We start from the raw sequence: 14,075 nt of genomic DNA, 5'->3' as shown, positions 1-14,075 counted from the left end.
GGGGTAAATTTTTGGGAGATAGTGAGGAGGGAGTGAATTCTAGAGGTGGAAGGTAGAACAAAATAAGGAGGGGCTGAATGCCATCTCCCAGACCAAAATATAAACAGTCTGGTACATTTTTCTTCCCTTAAAGTTCATAATGCTATGTGTTCCGCAGAAGGTATGAAAGGGTTAGAGGCATAGACTGGGGAGACGCAGGATGGGTAGAGGATACACACGAGAAACGTGTGGGGGGAGGATATGTAGGGAGAAGGGGAGGGGAGTGGAAAGGGTATAAGAGAGTCTGGGAAATGGAGCAGCATAAGGGTGCAAGAGAACTGGGGTATATGGCATGGAGTAGATATGAGAAAGCTGGAGAGGTGGGGGTAAAGGGGTGCATGAAATACCTGGAAGTGGGAATGGAGGGGAGAATGTGTGAAAGAAAACAAGAACTGGTGTGATGGGGTGGTGAAAACGATCCAGAGTTAGTGTCGGGTGGGGTAGAAGTTGTGATAGAAGAGGGATGTGTGAGTGCGCGTGTGTGCGTGTGTGTGTGCGTGTGTGTGTGTGTGTGTGTGTGTTTGTAGGTGAGAAAGAGATACAGAGCTGGGAAAATGGGCGGGTTAAAGAGAGTCAGAGATGGTGATGGAGAGGATTTGAGAGAGATTGAGAGAGAAACAGGATAAGCGGGTGGATGTTTGAGAGAACCAGAAGTTTTGTGAAGGTATATGAGAAACAGATTCAGAAATGGTTTGGGGGGAAAGGGATGACTAGGGATGTGAGAGAATTAAGTTAGAAGGTAATGGAGAATAAGAGGAAATAATTGGGAGTTGAGAAAGTGAGGATGATAGGAAGTGAAAGATGATAAAAATGAATAATTAGGTTTGGAAGTGTGAGAAGAAATTAATGAGGGTGATGATAGGGTGAAGGATTCAGACTGGAGGGAATGGGATAACATGAGAGAGGGTACGTGAAATAAAATGGTTGAAATGGGGAGATTAGGGGAAGTAATGAGAGAGCCTGAAGGGTGTAGTTGATGGGAATCAAATCGAAGATTGGTAAAGGAAGTAACCCAGTTAGAGGAAGGTGAGGATTGAGAGAAGAAAATAAAAGGGAAGAGTTGGGGCAGGAGAAACTGGAGGATAAAACATAGTGAAGAAAGAGCAAGAAGGGTTGAGATCCAGGAGTCAGTGGAAAGAGTAAAATAAGGGAGGGAACTAGAGGCAGAGAAGAGATAAACAGAGAAAAATGAGATGAAAAGGAAAGATCAAGACATAGAAAGAAATTGGAGAGGATTTAATCAAGATAGGAGGGGAGAGAAGTAAAATGGAAAAGAAACTCTGGAAAATGAGTTAGGAGAAGACAAGAAGGCATACATTATTAAACTGGGAGTGTTATTGAATACAAAGTTTACACAAGCTACAATTTTGCCTAAGGCTGGCCCTGTTTGTCATTGGCTGCACAAATGGATATTTACTCTCTCAGATAATAGAAGAACCAGAGGGCAATCCATGAAGTTAGCAAGTAGCTCATTTAAAACAAATCAAAGAAAATTCTTTTTCACTTAGCACATTGTTAAGCTCTGGAATTCATTGCCAGAGGATGTGGTTACAGCACATTCTTAGAGGTTAAATCCATAAACTGCTATGATGGTAATTAATAAGCATTAGCAATAGTAGCTTGTTGTCTATCTGTTTGGGTACTTGCCAGGTACTTGAGACTTGGATTGGCCACTGCTGGAAACAGGATTCTGGGCTTGATGGACCATTGGTCTGACCCAGTATGGCAATTCTTATGTTCTTATGTGTTATGGATAATTGAGAAGCAAATTACTTGAACAGAAAAAATTGCCAGCACTCTAACATTAAGGCCGTGTTTACTGAGGTTTTTTTCCTGATAGACACAGAATGGGAAATAAAGCCTTGGATAAATCAGGCCCTTTGTCACATTTAGCTTTTTTAGCAGAAACTTTCTCCTTTAAATCCTATTCTGAAAATGTATTTATTTATTTATTTATTTTTAGTTTTTATATACCGATCTTCTTGCATTAGATACAAATCAAACCGGTTTACAAAGAACGTAAACTTGCCTGTAGGCTATACATAGAACCATGAACATTTAAGAAAAACTCTGGGAAACATAGTTGCAGGAAAAGAAGAGATTTTGAGCCTGGTATTCAAAAATCATTAGCCAGATAAGCTGGACTTATTCAGCTAAGTGGTGCCATTGAATATTCAGCTATAGACTGCAAGCGCTTCTTAGCTGGATAAGTGACTTATCCGGCTAAGGTTTTAGCTGATAACTCAGGGACGGGGAATGAGTGGATCAGGGAGGAGTATGAAATTCAGAGTTAGCCAGTTAATGTACCTGATTAACTCTAGTTGGGCCACAGGGCTGTCCTAAAGTTAGCTAAATAAACTTATCCAGCTACCTTTAAACTAACCAGGTACATGCAGCAGTGTTGCTATGCCCGTTGATTATCTTGGCTACATTAGCCGGATAAGTGCATCCGGTTAACCTGCTGAGCTGCATAGTGGACCCCAGAACAAATATCCACAATTATTTGGACATTTTTTATTATTATTATTATTTTTTTTTTGCATCTTCTTACCTGTTTAATCAAAAAACTCGTTGGGCACATCAAGGCAATATAATGGGGAAATCTTTCTTCTTTTAAGTTCTGTATTTTGCAAAATTAATTGTGTACAAAAAGAACAAGTTGATTGGTTGGATGAGCAACTATTCTATGCCATTATATCAGTGAAATATTTAATTCATAGGGGTCTGAATTATTCAAGTGCCAGAGTGCCATTAATGGAAATAAGTTGGTATCTCTGAAATGGAAATTACTCTCTCGAATGAACTGAAAAGGTTAAAGAAGATTATAAACTGGAAAATGATACTAGGTATATATTAAGCCCTTCATAAATGAAAAGATTACCTCTACATACCTACTTTAATATGTTTCATAAGTAGAGTTTAAAGTTGAGCAGAGTAATAGCTGTTAACTTAAACATCTGCTCCATTTCCTTAAAGAGCTACAATGTAGCATAGATTGGATGGGTCAGTAACAGATTCAGCCAAATGCTGTGCTTGCCAAAAAAAAAAAAAAATTATGGGGCAGATTTTTGTCACCTGCAGGTGTGAAATGTTGAAAACCATGTAACCATGGTAATCAGACAAATAGCAGACGGAATATGGAAAAATGCAATTCTAGGGATATGAGACTGGGAGCCTGCCAAAAAACCTGTTGCTTTATTTATGAAGCAAATGTTGATAATCCTGATGAAACTGTACAGGGATCTGCATGTCAGGAATCTGTATTATAATAATTTAAAATGTAAAGCATAACTGTTGATTGGCTGTAAACTTTCCATGTGGCACTTCTATTTGAAAGAGAAAGTCATGGCATATCTAGAACTGTATGCTTGGGAGATCATGGGAAAAATGTTTGTTTTGGGTTGTTGGGTTTGTTTGTTTTTTGTATAGTTCACTTTTTAATTTGGGGATCAATTTGTTTAATTTTTATTCTGGTTCAGTTTGTTTAATGCTCATTAAATTAAAACAAAGAATGAGACTAAAAGAAAGAACATGAAACAGAGCCTAGCGGACTCCCTCCCCAAGGCCCTTCTGCTGCCCTTCCAACTGAATCACGGCCTCCCCGGGTCTGTCTACCCCCCCCGCAACCGAGCCAGAGGCTCTCCGGCCCTCACTTTACCTCTTCCACAGGTTCTTTGTGTAGAAAGGGGCAGGTGAGATCCTCGGTCACTCCTTTTCTGCCTGATCCCGCTTAACGATGGCTCCAGCCAGCCTAGGGACCAGAGCCAATGTTTCACAGCCGCAACGCATTTTGTATATCGGGCTGCATGTTTGTACGGGGCCGTACGACAAAATGGTACCGGCGCCAGGACTGGCCAACACCGTTGCGATTTCATGGAGTGGGACTAAATAGGGATTGCTCCTGCCCCTTTCTACACTGGAGGTCATGCAAAAGGGGGAAAGTGGGGACTGGGGAGCACAATTTCCATTCCAGGATGGGAAGAAGGCCCGGGGACAGCTCTGGGGTAGGAAAGGGGGTAGCCTGGAGGCTCTCCATTTCTGTAATTGTTAAATGAACTAAAAATATCTGAAAACATTTGGGTATTTTTGTCTGAATTGATTTTCAGATCATTCTGTTCATAACAAACCGAAATCTGAATGCAAGTCCCTGTTGAATACTACAAGCTTGGTGCCTTTACTCTTTCCAAGGCCCAATATTGAACCTTACAGAAACATTAAGTACCAAATCAATTCATTCCAAGGCATTTTTAGAATTCCAAATTACAGCATTTCAAGCCAAATTTTTTAAATTAGATAGGGTTCTATTTTAAGACAATATCTTAAATAAGATAAGGTTATATTATAGTTAATACAGTAAGCATTAGAGAACGTTTAGAGACAGGAGTGAATATACATGCATAAAACACCATTTTATATGCATAAATATCCCTTTGAAAAATTATCTCAGGAGCTGTATGTATAAAAGTATGTGTGTAAGAATTTCACATGTACTTATTTATTTATTTATTTATTTATTTATTTTATTTTATTTTTTTATTTAACAACTTTTTTTATACCGACATTCGTGGGTACATCATATTGGTTTACAAGGTATTGTACTTTTATGGGTACTTTAAAAAGGTACTCTCAGGGATGTTGCTTAGGAGGTGGATCCTTGGGCTGAGGTTGGGTTGACGCAACCCGTAGGCAAGGGCCTACGGGTCCCCATCATCAGCAGGTGGAGTGGGCTGAAGCTGGAGGCCACTGGAGCTTCACCTATACCAGCCCACATTCCCCTGGGGTTGAGCCTTTGGGTGCCGGGGCCGGCAGGACTTAGGCAGACCTCAAGGTTAAGTACTGGTGGTAGCTGGTTCAGCCCAGAGACAGCAGCCAGCAGGTGGCGTAGTCTTATCCTGGACAGGATGCGGATCGGAAACCCAAGCACCAAGGAACAAGTGGGAACTGAAGGTGCTTGAGCAAAGGGAGGCCGAAGCCTTAATAATCCGTGTCCAGAGGACAGGGACAGAGGCGTCACTGTCAAGCTTGAATGGAAGCTGGCAGCACTTAGAAGGTGTAGCAAGCAACGTGGAACTCTGGACTCACGAAAGTCTGAGGTGAGGTCATTCACAGCAATGGGCAAGGCATGGAGAAGGCAGGCATGGTCAGACATTGGAATGGTAAAGGCACGGAGAAGGCAGGTGTGGTCAGACATAGCAATGGTCAAGGCACAGAGAAGGCAGGCATGATCAGATGTACCAATGGTCAAGGCATGGAGGAGGCAGGCGTGTTCAGGCACAGCAATGATCAAGGCATGGAGAAGGCAGGCGAGGTCAGGTGTAGCAGTGGTCAGGCTTGGTGAAGGCAGGCAAGGTCAGGCGTAGCAGTGGTCAGGCTTGGAGAAGGCAGACAAGGTGAGGCTTGGCAGTGGTCAGAACCAGGAAGTCAATCAGCATGAAGACGAGACGAACACGGAACAGGAACCAGGAACTTGGAGACCCAGGAAGACAAGGCAAGGATCATGGAGAAGCAATGAGTACGAGGAAACCTGGAACAGGAGACCAAGGAGACCTGTTGCAAAGGCAACGCTTCAGTGTGAGGCCTGAGCATTTATACGCTGAAGGATCTGACATCAGTATCTGGGTCCGCAGCCAGGTTCCTGCCGCGGGCCCCCCAAAGATTTCACCGATGCGCGCACGCCCAGAGAGGGGCACGGCGCTGCCGGCGGCATCTCTCCATGAACTCCGCAGAGGCCCGGCAGATGGAAGCATCCTGGCTGGAGGTCCTGGGAAGCGGAGCAGGGCCGGAGGTGCTGGCGGGAGTCTGAGGTCGGGACCGGCAGCCCTCCGCTGCCAGCGACGAGGACCTGGAGCCTGAAGCTTGTGTAGAAAGGTGAGAGGGCTGCACCGCAGGCGGCAAGCGTAACAAGGGACAGAGTTAAAGTGCAGAAACCATTTTCTCATGTACTTTCTAAAATCTAAAGTATAAGTGTGTAAATAATATATGCATGAGAATGTCCATCTGCTCCAATGCAGGTACAAATGTGCACATGTATGCCGCGCAAGGGTTCGGGTGCACGTGCTAATTTTCAAAGTGGACTTAATGCATGTAAGTCCGCTTTGAATATTATGACTGAAGTACACACAGACTTCAGCCCTAAGCGTTATGTTAAAACCTTTGACTATTAATGTACATATTCAAATGTATGCGCGGAGAAGTACTCACTCAATCCACCTCAAGCAGGAAATTTCAAATGTTTGCCAAACTGGTTTATTGAACATTTCTATAAAAGTAAAAATCCACTTCCGATCTTCAAGGAATCTGATGCAGATTCTGGAAATCCAGAACACATTTCTTCAACTCAGTACTGTAACTTCGGCAGACATATCAGAATTGCACTGTCCCCCCTCCCCCCCTCACAAATTGCTGAAAACAAATTTTTCTCCAGCAGATCTGAGGAAAAATAAAACATTTCTATCATGATAAAATCCTCCTGGTTCGAATTTGACTTCAAATCAAGAGAACATTAGAGCTTAAGAATGCACTTTCATTGAAACAAAGTGACAGTTGTAACAAAGGTTCTCCATTTCATTTCATTTCATGTTGATTTTAAAACAAAACAAAAATGAATAAAACCTCATTTGTTTTCCTTTGTTTCCTTTTTTTATTTTATTTTTTTATTTTACACAAAGCAGCACAGCACACACAGAAAAAAGGCAGTACAGTCAAAGGAATAACAGAATATATCACCCATATAACAGATTCCTCCCTAGGCAGATAGCAGTGTAATGCCCCCTTGACCGCTTACCTTGTGGGGGGGTTTCTGGGTCCGGGACCGACCTGTCAGAAGCCCCCCAGAAGGCAGAATCCATCGGTCCTCACGTTCTTGGTGCCTGATATCTCCACCTGGTGAAGAAGGTGTTAGTGGGTGGGATTTCCCTCTCTTCACCCCAGGAAAAAAATGGTACTGTGAACAAGGCTGGCAATATGTACAAATATATGCAGGTTTATTAGTCTATATAAGTATATACATTTCTACATGACTATGTACATCACTAATAGGATATCAAACAACACACTTATCTACTTGTGGGTAATAGTCTCAGGCCACACAACTATATACATTTCTTCAAGGTAGCAAGAACATTTAATATTTGGAAATTTGGGAGTGTTCGCCCCCACAGTATATCACCATACAGAATAGAAAGGACCTCTTGCTTAATCAAGTGTTATTATCCTCCCCCCTTTTTTTCCAAGTCTAACCCATGTGAAAAGATGCAACTGGGCTGGTGGGCAGTATTAACCTGGGGGCTGTTGCTTCTAAACTACTGCCACCTCCTCACTGCAGATTCTGCTCCACTGAAATGCCATGCCAACACTAGGGTCCATGCCCTCCGGGGACCTGACTAGACCTCCCACTCTATCAGTGGGGTCCCTACCTTTCTGAGGGACCCAACTCTACCTCCTGGAATGCCTCTGGGGTGCAAGCCCTCCTGGTGGACCACTCAATCTGCCACCGGGATCCATGCCCTCCTAGGGGACCACTCGATCTGCTGCTGGGGTCCCCTTGCTCAAGGAGGACCCAGAGTCACCTCCCAATCTGCTACTGAGGTCACCTTTCTCCTGCGGTACCGCTCCACCTCCAGATCTGCTACTGTCCTTCAGTTCCTCTGCCTTGGTAGGAGGGCTTTTCCTGGCTTGGGTTTACAGCTCTACTAGGCACATGGCTTGTTTAGCGTTCAGTGATTCAGGCCCTCTAGAGTCTCAGCTTTTAGTGATTTATTTTAGCTCCGCTAAGCTCATGGCCAGTCATTCACTGTTACCCAATCTGAATGGGTCACCTTCTGTCAGCCAAAAGGCCAAGACCCAGGCAGGCTCATGGGAAGAGAATGCATGCACACCCTTCTATCCTGCATGGCTTTTTTTTTTCTCTGTTGTCTGAAAACTGGATACCCAAGGGTCTGAATCCCCTTGTTAGTCAGAGTAGGAATCTGTTTGCTTCCTAGGAATGTTTTTCAGTACATTTTTGTACAAATCCTTCTCTCATTCAGAATTCTCCAATATAGGACTTTTCCGGTCATAGTTCTGTATGATTTAAAGTGATATTTCACTGCAAGTTATCAACAGTAGTCCAGGGGGCTGTGACGTGCAAATTCCCTACCTGAGGCTCTGACTCATCTATTCAATGGTCATTTAAGCACCTTCATAGTAAGGTTCTGGCAACCTTTTCAATCTCATTCTGTGTTTCCTGGACTGGCGGTTCATGTTACATAGCTGCATTGTCCTTTTTTTTTCTCTGCTGCAGTTCACTTAAATGGTAGCATGCCTTTTACCTTCTCTCCCTTGGGAGGGGTTTTCAGCAGGAAAACCAGTTCCTTCAAATATAAAAGAAAACAGAGAGAAGAAAATCATATACACTAAATTCACTAAAGATGGTATGTAACAGGTTAGACTGACCAGTGGTGCATGGAAGCACTAAAGAGATGTACCATTCAGTCTTACCTTAGGGCAAGAGTAGCCAAAGTCAGTCCTTGAGAGCCACAAACAGGCCAGGTTTTCAGGATATCCACATGAATATGCCTAAGATATATTTGCATACAGTGGAGACAGTTGGCCATCCCTGCCTTGGACCGTAACATTTAAACAGGTGTGTGTGTACACAAGTGTGTGTGTTCATCAGTCCAGACCCAGAGACACATGCACATTTGATAACATACATGTATATATGCATGCATGTTATAAAATAGCCTGACCTTGCGCACATATGCGTGCAATTTTAAGTGGATATGCACCATTGCATGCAAATGCCCTTCTATCACATGTGGGGGGATTTTAATAGACACGCGTGCTAATGCCATTACCAGTTTTCACAATTCACCCAGATAAGGAATAGGACTTCCAAATCCCCCTAGTTTAATAGTCTCCCTTCTCCCCTGTTATCCCCAACCCTTACAACCCTGCCGATCTATCTATTTATCTTTATTTTATTACTTACATGTCCTCCATTAGCAAAAGAAACGTTATATTGCAGGGGACCGCAGTGTGCACCTATACATGTAAAATTTGAAGTTGAAATCCACGACACCCGTGCCCCGCCCAAACCAGGCTCATGCCCCGCCCCTTGTTTGAAACTTTTTATTTGTGTGCACAACGAGATGCGCGCATATCTGGTGGCTTTTAAAATCTGCTTGGCATGCACTGCCCCGACATACTCATATATCTCCTGGTTTTGGTGCGCAGCGGCCTTTTAAAATTTACCCTTTCAGGGTACAATCAGGCACAGCCAGTGGTAATCTTCTGCCAGATCATCCCAGGCTGCGAACCTGGAACCTTTATGAAATTCATTCCTTTCCCTTATTGGGATTAAGGGAAGGTGGAGGTTGCTGCTGACCCTAAACTGGTACTTTTTTTTTTTTTATATAAAATTACCACTAAGCGCAGAATCATCTGGCATATGCTGAACCATTTTCTACAAATTTCTGACAAAAACTATATCATGAAATAATACTAAGCACTAGTAAGCAGTAGAAAATTTTTAAAAAGTCGGAATCTTTTTTTTGCCATTTTCAGTCCCTTCTCCCTTTCCTAGTGTAGTGCAGTGAATGGGACATCTCCTTAGGGCCTTTGAATGATGCAGCCTTCTCAGTCCCTGCAGAGTGAAGGAGTAGAAACCAGACCCAGGAGTAGAATCTGGGTTTTACAATGGCAGCACATAGCAGTACCACTGGGCCATCGGGTCAGATCTTCTTTTAAGTTTCTTTGTTTAATTCATCATTGTCTTCTGTTCTTTCTAATGGCTTTAGCCCTTTCTTCACTTTTGTGTCTATCTCTATTTGTTTCTCTGTCTCCACTCACTTTGAACATATAAACAGCTGCCTGGCTTGGCCTTCCCCAGTGAGAACAGTTCTAAAACAGTAGTGAGCTTCACAGTGAATTCCCAAGAGGAAGAAGTAATGCAGAAATCGCCAGTAGATGCCATTTCCATGTCACTTCACTGCAAAATGATTCACAGCAACCTTGTCATGGTGACATCTAATTTTCAGCAACCCATCAGATCAATGGGCGTTCTTTAGCCAACTAAATCTAAAGCAATATTCTGTAATCTGTTGGCTGTTACACTTGCTACATGGGCATACTTGTACTGCTGTTTGGTAACGCTTTCACTACTACGTCTTACATTAATTAGATACACTCAAAGCTAGCTGCAAACTATCTTGCGAAAGGCAAAAGGAATATAAATCATAGCTTAATAAACACCTAAGTGTGTTGATTGAACACAATGCTAGCTGTAATCTCCTGGAGCCTTTCCAGCTATGATTAAACCCCACAATGAACAAAGGACTCATTTGAAATGCAGATGTAACATTTTTGTAGCACTTTGTCTGTCGATAAGTTTGGTCTGCCATATTCTCCTTCCTTAATGCCATTCTCCCCGTCCATGTGTTTGCTTAAGTCAGTCACTTTCTGTGTTGCTGCCAGGAGTCCAGATTCTATGACCGATGTGACTGGAAGCCTAAGAGCCACTTCATTCACTGTTCATTTCTGAAATTGGCAGGCCAATAGCAATGAAGAAACAAAGAAAGAAAGAATAATAACAACTGGTGTTCTTTGTTTCTGAGCTTCCCAGGGGAAAAAACACTGAGTTCACTGTAAAGCAAGCCTTCCATTAAGTCACGCAGAAAAATAACTCTTGATTAATCTCTTTTTGTAAATTTATTTCAGGGTTAGATTTCCCTTGTGCACTCTAAGATATATACACACACACACACACACACACACAATACTGTCTAAGCTCTTGGTTGACCTTCAATTATTTATTGGAAGGGCAACTGGGGTCATGTCCAGGACTTCCCATTATAAAATGTGTTCCTGGGCCAGTATCACTCACACCCTCCCCTCTACCTCCCACCTATGAGGTAGATTTAGTATGTAGGGTGGAAGAGGCCGGGGTGGGGGTGGGGGTGGGGGGTCCATGTTATACATGCAATTTTGAGTCATGCAGTGGGATTCCTTCCCACTAGCTGATTCTTGTGCAGTGGAGCAAGGGCTGTTGACTGGGTCTCAGCATGGCTAACAGAGAAGACAACCCGACTTTCTAGTGGCAGCTCAGAGCACCCTCTAGCTCTGGGCCAATGGATATCATTTTCCAAAATTGTCCTACCAGCCTTTGCCCCCATCACATGATGGGGCAAAAGACAGTTGACACCATTTTGGAAAATGGCGTTGACCGGCCTGGGGCCTGGGTCAAGGGTGAGCTGCTTTGAATACATTTTGCAAAATGTATGCAAGCAATTTGCATGCAAAGCAGCTCTTCTTAATAGGAGCTCAAAGTAATGTGCTATATCTTGCGATAAACACTGCTTTTTGTGTGTTATACCCATATCGCAGCTTTGTAAATGACCCCCAAAGTTGTCAAGCCATTTAGGGCCTAATTTGATTTTATTTAGCCATAAACATAAAATGGAAGAAAAGACTTAGTAAATGAAGTCCTTAGTTTGCATGGGAACTGAAATCATGTTTAGAACATTGAGCAATGGGTGCAGGTTTCCAGTTCAATCCTCAAGTCAGTCTTCTGCTCTCTAGGTCAGTTGGGGCTGGGGAAGCAGCAGAGGATGTGTTTACAGCCCCCAACTGGGGGGGGGGGGAGGAAGTTTCGATCATTGCTTAAGAAAAACAAGTAGCCAGATCCAGGGTCCATGATTACAAGGTTCTGAAAGGAGCCCTGGCTTATAGACCCTAGCCTAAGCCATCACTACAACTCCTGAATTATAACTCACATTGAATTTGGATTTGGAAATGTGAGTAATTAAATGAAGGCTCATGGCGCCAGATCCCAGCCCTGGTTCTGACTGAGCTGGGAGCACAAAAGAGCAAGAGGAAACTTGTGGGTCAAAAAGAAAAATAACATTAATCCCTAAAGACCATCTGTAATTGGTGGTTTCTCACATTTTAGGTGAATTTTGAAAGAGGTATGTACGTAAAAATGTGCATATATGGCGCACGTATGTAACACTTTCACGAGTAAACTGTATATTATAAATGTATCACAACAGAAGAATGTGTGGCATCAAATATGCTGGACAATAACAATTTAACATCAGAAGATCACTTTTAATTTACACATGCACACTCGACAATGTGCACGAAATTCAATTCACAGTAAACAGTTGTGTAAATGCGAAGGACCCCGACACGGCCTTGTTTCGCATCAAGCTGCGTCAGGGGGACCGGAAGATTCTAAATCTCTAAAAATGAAAATTATGTAGTTACTGTGCCGGTCGGCGACCACAAAGTGACAATGAAAAAATGTTTTAATTTAATATCAAATGAGAATACCAGGACACAGAATTAATAGAAATACAAAGCAGGTAGAGGATACAATTTAACAAGATGACTAAAGAACAAACTGCATAGGGGAAGGCGGGAGGAGGGAGGGGGAGAGGAATGGGAAGGGGAGGGGGGAGGCGGAAGAGAGGGGGGAGGGTAAAAAGGGGGGGAAGGGACAAGTAATAAAATAAAAAAATAGAGGTAAGGTAATTTAGGTTTAGGGGTGGGGAGGAGAGGGGAAGGGGAAGGAAGGTTAGGCAAGGGGTTAGGGAAGTTCCCTCCCAGTCCACTCCTTAATTGAAGCAGACTGGGAGGCAACAGGGAGAGACCAGATGTCATCGCTGTGCATGCCTTTATAAAATTAGATCCCCCTGCACATGCTGCCCGCACATGCGCGCACGGATTCTAAAATCCAGCGCACATGTGTGCACGGCCTCCGGATTTTAGAACATGCACACGCCGGCACGCACATGTTATAAAATCAGCACGTCCATGTGTATGCACCAGGAAGTCCGTACATGGACGCGTGCGTGCACCTTTTAAAATCTACCCCATAGGGGCCAATATTCAAAGTGTGTTCAGTGCTATTAAACGGATAAGTAGGACTTATGTAGCTAAGTAGCGGCCACTGAATATGCGGGAAACTACAGACTGGTTAGCCTGACTTCAATGCCAGGAAAAATAGTGGAAAGTGTTCTAAACATCAAAATCACAGAGCATATAGAAAGACATGATTTAATGGAACAAAGTCTGCATGGCTTTACCCAAGGCAAGTCTTGCCTTACAAATCTGTTTCACTTTTTTGAAGGAGTTAATTTATTTATTTATTTAACATTTTTTATATACCGAAGTTCTGGTAACAATGTTACCAATCACTTCGGTTTACATAGAACTTCGAAATGACATAACACAAATGTCTTACAGAGAACAGGTAAAATTTGGAACTTGGACAACATCGAATTGAATAAATAATAACTTATACAATATACAATATATACAATTTTAACTAGCAGATTTCCTATAAATTAGATTAATCATGTGACAAATGGTTGAAGATTGGCAGGAGGGAAATTCAGATTAATTCTAGGATAATTAAGCAATGTGGGATAAAGAGATCATTAACCAGGAAGGGAGAGTGTTATAAAAGATCAGTTCAGGTGTAGGCTTGTGTGAAAAGCCAGGTTTTGAGTCTTTTTTTGAATGTGATGGGGCATTGTTCGAGCCTAAGGTCTGCAGGGAGAGAGTTCCATTGGTTAGGACCTGCTGTGGAGAAGGCTCTTTTATTGGAAGATATTTTGATTGGAGGTATTTTTAGCGAACCTTTATGTGCAGATCTCAGTGGACGGGAGGATGAGTGTAGTTGCATAGGTATCTTGAGGTCAAGGTGTGATGTTTTGTAGATAGATTTATGGATGGTGGAGAGTGTTTTGTAGAGAATTCTATATTTTATAGGGAGCCAATGGAGATTCTTTAAAATTGGCGTAATGTGGTCCTTTTTTTGGCTTTAGTTAGAATCCTAGCGGTGGCATTTTGGAGCATTTGTAGAGGTTTTAGGGCAATAGCTGGAAGCCCAAGTAAAAGAGAATTGCAGTAATCAATTTTTGAGAATATGATTGCTTGCAACACTGATCTAAAATCTTGGGGGTGGAGTAAGGGTCTGAGTCTTTTTAAGACTTGGAGTTTGAAGAAGCATTCTTTCACGGTGTTATTGATGAAGCTTTTGAAATTCAGTT

The sequence above is a fragment of the Rhinatrema bivittatum genome, chromosome 4 (genome assembly GCF_901001135.1).
Source record: "Rhinatrema bivittatum chromosome 4, aRhiBiv1.1, whole genome shotgun sequence".
NCBI lineage: Eukaryota > Metazoa > Chordata > Amphibia > Gymnophiona > Rhinatrematidae > Rhinatrema > Rhinatrema bivittatum.
The sequence above is the reverse complement of the archived record's forward strand: the minus strand, read 5'-3'. Positions refer to the sequence as shown.